Consider the following 10356-nt stretch of genomic DNA (forward strand, 5'->3'; position numbering starts at 1 on the left):
ATGAGGATCTATGAAGTAGTCATGTAAATAGTACCACGTGGTGTAGCCTATTAGAGGCATAGTATAGATTGAACTTGAACACCTATGTAATAGTTTCAAGGAATAATATAAAACCTTCGTTTTGTTATCTAACGTGTCAAGTTGTTATGTGATTTTCTTGTATGGTGACTTGGGTGAACTGCGAGACAATACTTGGGACGAGTATGAGTAGGTGTGAAAGGTAGTAGAGGCCTATACTATCGGAAGCACAGGACTCACACTTGGATCAGGGAAAGTCACAAGGTTACCAAGAAGCTAGTAATTGATACCGTTTTATTCAAATATGTTGTTACCATCGTTTCGGTAATGACTAAGAGGATGATTATTATTCCGACCCTAGTGGCCATATCGAATTGAGTCCGACTACGATAAGTATGTTACGTGGTTCAGAGAACCAAGTTTGATGTAGCATCTGACTTAAGCCGGAAGATTGAAATAAAGATAATCAAAGCGATCAATAGAGGTATCGCGATAGTTGTGTCCCAAACTTCAAAAATCCATAAATTCCGCATACGGGCTCCGTTTTTGACGTTCTTTATATGCACGCGTAGGCGGGAATATACTCTACAACTTTCTTTTAAACTCTGTTGGCTAATTTTGACTTTATTTTTAATATTATTATTTTTAACAGACCGGGACAGGAAAATCCGTTAAAAATTCATAACTTCTTCATCCGATGTCCGTTTTCGTCAATATTTTTACCGTTGTACTACTATTGACGAGACCTTTGATTCTTGTTTAGGCTGTGTCGGCTAAAAATCACTCGATCTTTATTTCGAGTTTTTAGGTGTCTACTGCTATTCCGAAACTTAGAAAAATCATAACTTCTCATACGATGTCAGATTTGGACGTTTTTTTTATGAAAATTCTCGGTTTAACAAATACTACGACTTTCATTTAGATCGTATAGGCTAAAAAGTAGTTTATCAAAAACTCACTTTTTACGTCATTCGGTGTCGTGCCGGTTTTGTCGCGGATCTTCGATTGGTCATAACTTCTTCGTTATAAACCGGATTTCGATGAGGTTTTCGCCTAAATGCTTCTAATGAAATTATATACAACTTTGAATAATAAAATTTTACTTATTTCAAATTTTATATTTTCGTTAAAATTCGATATTTGACTTTTAATCGGAATCTCATAAGACTTTCAATATTTTCTGATTTATTCTAAACATAGTTTTACTTCATTTGTAGTAAAAACTATCCGTTAGAACTCAATTACTCAAATTCATATAATATTTCATAATATTATTCACTATTAAAATTACATAACACGATAACTGAACGCGTATGTTACATCTAAGCCCATAACTATTATTGGTATGTACTCGACCCGAGAGTAGCATGGTCCATTTGGGTTGCATGGCATCAGAACAATTGGATAGACAAGTGAGAAAAGGTTATTTATGATTTATATTAATATATTATAAGTTCTAATATATTAATATGAAATCATATTATTTAATTAGTATTGATCAAGAATTAATTTGGAATTAATTTTATGATCAAAAGAGACTAATTAAATATATGGGGATTGATTATGTAAATCATTCATTCTTATATATGTGGTCTTGTGATCCATTGTCCTTCATGTTGGGCTAACACATGTGGTAACCCATGGATACTCCATGGAGGTTAAAACCCATTGATCATGAAGGAAATGGAAAGTCATGCACATTAGGGTTTACATGGTGTAACCCTAACGAGCCACACTATATAAAGGATCTCATGGTTCATGAAATGGCACTAGTGGATACACAGAGTGAGGGCAAGGGACGATTTCATAGGGAGAACCAAAGTAACCTTCTTCTCAAGTTATTCCATTTGTTGGTGGTGTTTTTGTGATTCCATTCGAGGCTTCCACACTATTGGGGCTAAGCTCTTAAAGGTTCAAGACTTCAAGCTCCATCAAAAGGTATGTCGTCAGACTAGTCTTTTGTAGTATAGTTGCTCCATAATATGCTAGTTAGGATGATGCTTTTGAATTTTGTATATTTGCATGTATAATAGTGAAAACATAGATCCAAGGCACATACGGTTGCATGCACACCATAGGAGTGTTAGAGTGCCCAAAACCCATCAGTGGTATCAGAGCCTAGGCTTGGTTTCAATTTTGCTGTTCTGGGCTGTGGCATCGTCGAGTCCATGTACAAATTCATCCAACTCGCCGAGTTTGTTCCTGCACTCGACGAGTCGGAGCCCCTGAGTGCAGATTTTCGATGTTTTTTGCTGGAATTGGACTAGAATCATTACCCTAAGCTGTTTTTGAACTTATAAACCTTTTTTTGATGTGGTAATGATCATTCTAATCGAATTCAAAAGATAATTGTCAAAACTTTCATGTTTTGTATTAGTTTAATGGTTAGGCTAATTACATGAAAATCGTTTGATTTGAATTGTCTTGTTCATATGAGTTTAATCTAGATCATAGTTTTTATTGACATGTTTGTTTGTTTATTAGATGATCTAAATGGCCTTTAATGGATTCCATAACTTGTCCTCAGGTTATGGAAAACCAAAAGTCTTTCTTGTTAATGAATCTTTAAAAGTCATGAGTTATGTATTTGAAGAGTTTTTTCCCATAAATTTTTATGACATCCATAACTTGTCCTCAAGTTTTGGATTTTCAAGAGTCTTGCCATTAAAAGCCATATTAAACTCGTATGTTATAGATTCCAAAACTTTTTGAATTGTTCAAAACTTGCCCTCAAGTTTTGGAATTTGTAAAGTTACACTTTTGAATACTTTAGTTTCAAACCCTAGCATTTTAAATAGTTTAAAGTTCAACCCTTATACTATTATAATATTATAGGTTTAATATATATATATATATATATATATATATATATATATATATATGTATAGAGTAAAAGTTAATCTTTCCGTTAGTAGGCCTCATTCACGAAGTCGGTCTATAAGGGGGTGTAAGGTTAGTGCCTATAAAATGACAGTTTAATGGGTGTGCACTCTCACCCACCGCTTCCTTCACCGGTGGAGGGTCGTTAGTCGAACGGGTAGGATAGGACTCTAATTCTCCATTCATTAAAAGTATAATGATAAATATAAAGTAACTAAACACTTATAAATTCCCAATCTTAGTTACTTTAGGAAAATGTGAATTTGGTGCTAACCCATAAAATTACACTTTGTACCTTACCAAGTCGTTGGTGGAGCGTGTGTGGTTAACCGACACACTAACATGGACTAGTAAGAGTGGCAAAGGTTAATTAATGTTTATCATAGATTGGTGGAGCACGTGTGGTTAACCGGCACATCGATTAGGTGATAAAAATTAAGGGTACCAAGTTAATTTGCATGGCTATTCACACCTTGTTTGTGATCCTCGGCATCCCAGTCACAAACTTGAGAGGGCACAATCGAGATTTAAACGTGCCATTGAAAAGTTCAATGAATCTCAAAGGATCTAGGAGTTTCAATTCACTTAAGACCTAAAATTCTTTTTCGTTTTTTGTGGTGGAAATTGGTAAATCGTCATTTACCTACCTTCAAATATTTTATAGCTTGGATTACGACATCCCTCTTCCAAGTTATAAAATATTGTGTTGGGTCCTAGCCTTGATATTTGATATTGGGTATTATATTAAGGACTGAAATCAACTAACTTGAAGTTTCTCCCATTGTAGATGTCTAGATAAGACAACTATGATCTTCCCAACTCCCTTAGAACAATCTTTCCTAATGAAGATGATGTCCCGCGATTGGATCATGGAAATCATTCTTCTCTTTCTCCACCTCCTCAATTGTTCTCCCTGACCCACAAGCTCGATGACTTGAAAAGTTCAGGATCACTCAAGTCATATTGGATAGCAAACACAAAGATGGAAGGCCAGTGTGTGCACGTGTCTTAGAGATGAAGGCACACATTGATAGGCTGAGAATGTTGGGTGTCGTTTTCCCAAGGAAGTTGGCTATTGACTGGGTTCTTCAGTCACTTCTCGAGTCATATAGTGAGTTCATTAAAGACTACTATGTGACAGATCACGACATGACCCTAATAGATCTTACCTATTTGCTAATTTCTACTGAATCAACAATGATTTGGGGCAATGGTCAAGCAAATTTGATTGGAAGGTCTGCCTCTCAAGCTAACATAGACATCCCATAAATGATTCCTTTTCCTAAAGGAAAGGAACTGGCCATGATCAAAGGTGTTGATCATAAGAGAAAGGCCAGTACTGAGATTGCACCAAATGAGCCTATGTGTTTCTATTGCCAAAGAAAGGGACATTGGAATCGAAGCTGCCCTGACTGCCTGAGAACTTTAATCAGAATGTATGGTTCTGCTTCAAGCTAGTCTACTATCTAACTCTGTTAAGTTCCTAATTGTTGATTCTTAATACATGACGTGACTAGGTTGCATTTTGATGTTTGGCAGGATCGAGCAAAGGGAAGGAAGCTTAAAAGAAGAGTATGTTGAATCTGATCGCGAAGATGGATTTCAATCGCGTGGTTCGAAGATTGGATTTTTAAGCTACTACTTAGGAGTTATGATAGATTGCTAGGAAATATGTAATAGCAAAGTTTTTCACTTGTAATTGCATTGTAAGGAAAAGTTTCTCCGCATTTTATAAATAAATAAAATTCTGTTTTTGTTTTATTTTATATCTCCTTGCAATGACATTTATGAAAAAATGATGTTTGTATGTTTCTAGCAATATTGGAAATATGAATTTGATTATTTCATTTGTGGTAGTGTCTAAATTTACCAAATAAGGAAAGATTCTCATCACCCAAGTTTCAATTGGACAGAAACTTGGAATCATGCAAGTTATATTGTATGATGAATGATAATTTTCATCTTTGGAAAATTAAGACTAATTCCTTGTTCACATGTATATGTGAGTCAAGTGAAGGAGTAAGGGATCGAGTACACATTCTTGTGCAATGGTCAAGTCAACCACAAAGATCGATAAGACTATTCGTCATGATTTACTAAAGTTTGGTAAATATGGTTATACTTACAAGTTTAAGTATAATTCCGAAACATTGGAAAAGTTTCAATGTATGATAGAACGAATGAGAAAAAATCAAATTAGGCAGAAAGATAAAAGTTTCTTAAATCTGAAAAGATGAGAGAGTACCTTAGTATCATGTTTTATGATCATCTTTATGATTATGAAACCATATCACAATTGATCCTCTAAGGACATCTTAGTGCATTCTTATGGCTAAGAAGAGGAGTCATGAATTGTTGAAATGGTTAAATCAAGAAGATGAGTCATACTTTGTTCCAAAACAATTCTTAGAGTCATACTCCAAGATTGTAACTTGAGTGACATATCTTAAAGAAGGTTTATAACACTTGTCAAATGTAGAGTAAAATGTTTTCTACTCTTGTACATTTGAAATTGGTAAGTTGTGATGCTTTGGATAAAACAAAAACCAACTAAGGCCAATTGTGTGAAGTGTTAGTCTTGATAAGAATTCGCACTAACTCTTGAATATTTGTTGTCAAGTAATGGTATTTGACAAAGAGAAACTTATATGTCAAGAGGTCAGTGGGAGTCTTAAAGATCCTGGAAGAGTTTCAAGAACTAATCAAGAATAAAACCTGTAGTTTATCACTAGCACATGACTTGAGGTTTGTAACCTATCGTGCTTGCATAATTCTTGTTTCTGTGCCTATTCCAGGAAAATTGACTATGTATGTGAGTTCTATGAGTTCTCAGTTGCATGCATAAACAACTTGGAAGCAATGGCAGGCCCTTGTGCTGCCAGATGGCAAGAAATTAAGATTGAACAAGTTCAGTCCATATGAGTTTGAATTTGTCACCAACCTTGTCTTGTGATTATGGTTTTGACAAATTCACATGGATAGGAACACATACACCATAACATCTAAGTGTCATAAGGTTTCTCTCCGATTCATGAAAATGATGGTGAAGAAACGCTTTCACTAAGTAGATTTTAAGTAGATAGCAATTGTGATATTTGCATTCTCAAAGTCGTTAGTGGAGCGTGTGTGGTTAACCGACACACTAACATGGACTAGTGAGAATGGAGAAAGGTCTAAACATTATGATTACGACATCCCTCTTCATAATTGTTTAGACACACATGTGAGCTATCTAAGGAAAGGTGTATGATTTTGATAAGCTTAGATAAAGTTTTATCTAAGCATCTCGTATCAGAAATCTAAACTTTGGTAATGAAAGTCAATGAAGCATCGATTTCTAGAAGTCCAGCTGATTTCTGAGTACGTGTCAGAGCTAGTGGGAGCATAAGTGTCATGCTGGTAAGATAATAATTATTATGCTAGTGGGAGTATAATTAATTATGATAAAAAAATTACAAGTAAGCAATGTTAATTATAGAAAACAAAAGTTTCAATTCGTGAAGTTGCAGGGGTTGAAAAATTGTTTTGCTATAATTAAGGGAGAAGAATTCATACTTCATTTCAAATCTAAAAGCTTAGATTGTGAGATTTTAATCAAATTTTGTCATGATTACATTATTTGCGTTCTAAAATTCGATTATGATTACGGCATCCCTCTTTATAAATCAAATTATGAGAACATGGCAAATTATAAAATATTGTAGCAAAAAACTGGTCAAGTATCATGTCTTTATGTGAGACATCATGAATCGTGTCTTGTATGCTTCAGATATAGGATCGATTGCATGGGCTATAATACTTATCCGTTCTAAAGTTTCTAAATGCCTAGGGCATTAAGAGGGAAAAAGGAAGAGAACCGGATATGACTGAAATGATTAAACAATTATCGAGGACAATCCGAGATTTACCTAAGATTGGTTTCTCATGGACAGTTGGAGGTATGGTGTAAAATTTTGGTGAGGGACCATATTGACATATTCTGAAAAAAGCAACTCTTGTTCAGAAGTAAGAGTCAAAATGGTAATATGGAAATGGTTCCATAGGAGGAAGTTATTCTTCAAATCTGTGTAAGATTAGAAAAACTTAATGCAAGAAGGATGTTCAAAGGAATGTACTTTGAATCTGAGACTTCGTTTCCAACGGAAATAATCTTCATTAGAATACTTTGTAATGTCTGTTGCCAAGTCTTTGTGATTTTTGTGCATAGTCATTACAAGAGGACCAATGCATATGAGTTTAAAATCTAGCAGATTACAGTAAATGACAAGAATTTGGTATTCTTACATTTACGGTAAGGATTTGAGATTGTGAAATGATCATAACTAGAATCATGTTCAATTGATCTATTTCACAAAGTAAGGATCATAAACAAACATAGTGTACATACTTGGAGTATGGCATAACTATTGTTTCGAAAACATAGTGTGCATGCTTGGAGCATCGGACAACTATTGTTTTAATTCAAGTATTAAGTTGATTATTTGAAACATTATGCAATGAATAATGTGTAATCAATATGGTGATTAAATAAAAGGTGTTTTTATTTATATTTATAAGTTCTGAGACCATATTGGATTCGATTATTCTTGTGTTTCACTTTGCATGTTTTGACTTCCCAAATAACTAAGTTTTTCAAACCATCCACAGTCGATCATAATTTGGAAGTAGGTATTGAGGCAAGACTGTCATGAAGGGTCAGTAGTTTGTCTGGGACAAACTGGCTGCAATGTTCATGAGTGCTCCTGGAATGAGATTCGAGTATTGGATTCAACCCACGCTCATTTGAATCACTTCATGGATTTTATCACGAGTGATCATGAGACAATAATATCTTATATTCTTCAAACGGATACGTGTGAGTTGTAGCTTCGAGTTGATTGCACATTGACATATGTAAACGCAACCAATAACTTGGTTGTTATAAAACATATCATTGTGTGTGATTTGATGAGTAAGTACAAGCGAACATTTGGGTCGAAGTTTATCCATTCCTTTTACCCTTGAAGGGATAAAATCGATATTTGTGGGCCCCTCGATGATTTAATGATAACACCCTTAAGTGCTTGGCCACGTCTGGACTGATTTGATTTGTTCAATTAGTCAGTCGTCATAAATCGGAAATCGGGAAACAACAAATGGACAGAGAGAATGATTATAATCCATGTCTCAGTCCATATGATATCTAGAATGGAGGAATATATGATCCCTTATCTAATGGACACGTCATTTGACTAGGCCAGAGTTCGACAACGGCTTTAAGAGCTACGATTGCTAGTCGGGATCTTGGAGTCATACTTGATTAATAGTTTTAGACTTATCCAAGTGGGAGACTATTGGATTAGATGTCTAAGCCCATAACTATTATTGGTATGTACTCGACCTGAGAGTAGCATGGTCCATTTGGGTTGCATGGCATCGGAACAATTGGATAGACAAGTAAGAAAAGGTTATTTATGATTTATATCAATATATTATAAGTTCTAATATATTAATATGAAATCATATTATTTAATTAGTATTGATCAAGAATTAATTTGGAATTAATTTTGTGATAAAAAGAGACTAATTAAATATATGGGGATTGATTATGTAAATCATTCATTTTTATATATGTGGGCTTGGGATCCATTGTCCTTCATGTTGGGCTTAACCCATGTGGTAACCCATGGATACTCCATGGAGGTTAAAACTCACGGATCATGAAGGAAATGGAAAGTTATGCACATTAGGGTTTACATGGTGTAACCCTAATGAGCCACACTATATAAAGGATCCCATGGTTCATGAAATGACACTAGTGGATACACAAGGTGAGGGCAATGGACGATTTCATAGGGAGAACCAAAGTAACCTTCTTCTCAAGTTATTCCATTTGTTGGTGGTGTTTTTGTTATTTCATTTGAGGCTTCCATACTATTGGGGTATGCTCTTAAAGGTTCAAGACTTCAAGCTCCATCAAAAGGTATGTCATCTAACTAGTCTTTTGTAGTATAGTTGCTCCATAATATGCTAGTTAGGATGATGCTTTGGAATTTTGTATATTTGCATGTATAATAGTGAAGACATAGATCCAATGCACATAGGGTTGCATGCACACCATATGAGTGTTAGATTGCTCAAAACCCATCATGTTTGTGTTGCTATGATTCATTTATATTCAATTGTTATGATATTGTACATGAAGTCATCCGCCCCCAGACGTTTTCGCCGTTCTGGTTTGGGGGTGAGACAGATCCTCTCAAGATTCCAGTTCTCCTGACGTACACCCTCAGACTGAGCCTCTCTAATCAATCCTACTAGTGGAGAGTCCACGAAAATCCTCATACATGATGTCGAAACAGAAGATCCAGCCGACTTACGGCTCAAGGCATATGTTACCACGTTCATTTTACCCGAATGGTAAAGGATCTCATAGTTATAATCCTTGACTACGTCCAGCCACATACACTGCCTCATGTTCAGGTTTGGCTGATTAATGATGTGTCTCAAGCTCTTGTGGTCCATGTAGATGGTACATCGGACCCCATAGAGGTAATGCCTCCAGATCTTGAGCGCGAACACCACCGCTCCCAGCTCAAGAGCATGTGTGGGATATCTCGTCTCATGCGGCTTCAGCTGCCGTGGTGTGTAGGCTTTCACCCGTTTTCTCTGCATGAGGACCGCCCCCAATCCGGTGATGGATACATCACAGAAAACCACAAAATCCTCCACTCCCTCCGGGAGGGTCAAGACTGGAGGTTCGCACAGTCGCCGTCGAAGGGTCTCAAACGTTGTTTGTTGCTCAGGGGCCCCACCGGAAAGCTACCCCCTTCCTCGTTAGACGAGTGAGGGGTATTGAAATCCTGGATAAATCTCCAGTAGTACCCTGCTAAACCCAGAAAACTCCTGATATCCGAGGGAGATTTCGGGACCTCCCACTGCATCACCGCCTCGATTTTGGCCGGGTTAACCAAAATCCCATCCTGGTTAACAAGATGTCCACGTAACTGAACCTCTCGCAACCAAAACTCGTACTTCGAGAACTTGGCATAAAGTCGTTCTCATCTTAAAACTCCCAAAAGCTCGTAGATATGCTCCTCATGTTGCTCCCTGGTCATGGAATATACCAAGATATCATCAACAAACACAATAACTGAGCGATAGAGCATCAGCCTGCATACCCGATTCTTCAGGTCTATGAATATTGCTGGTGCGTTGGTGAGTCCAAAGGGCATCACCATGAACTCGTAATGTTCGTTACGAGTCCGTAACGCAGTCTTCTCCATGTCCTCCTCCCGCACCCTGACCTGATGGTACCCGAACCTCAGATCTATCTTGGAAAACCAAGATGCTCCCTGTAACTAATTGAAGAGGTCATCTATCCTTAGCAGGGGATAACGGTTCTTCACCGTCAACTTGTTCAACTCCCGGTAGTCAATGCACATCCGGTGTGAACCATCCTTCTTCCTAACGAAGAGA

The sequence above is a fragment of the Lactuca virosa genome, chromosome 7 (assembly GCF_052849685.1).
Source record: "Lactuca virosa cultivar CGN04683 chromosome 7, Lactuca_virosa_CGN04683_v6, whole genome shotgun sequence".
NCBI classification, from domain to species: domain Eukaryota; kingdom Viridiplantae; phylum Streptophyta; class Magnoliopsida; order Asterales; family Asteraceae; genus Lactuca; species Lactuca virosa.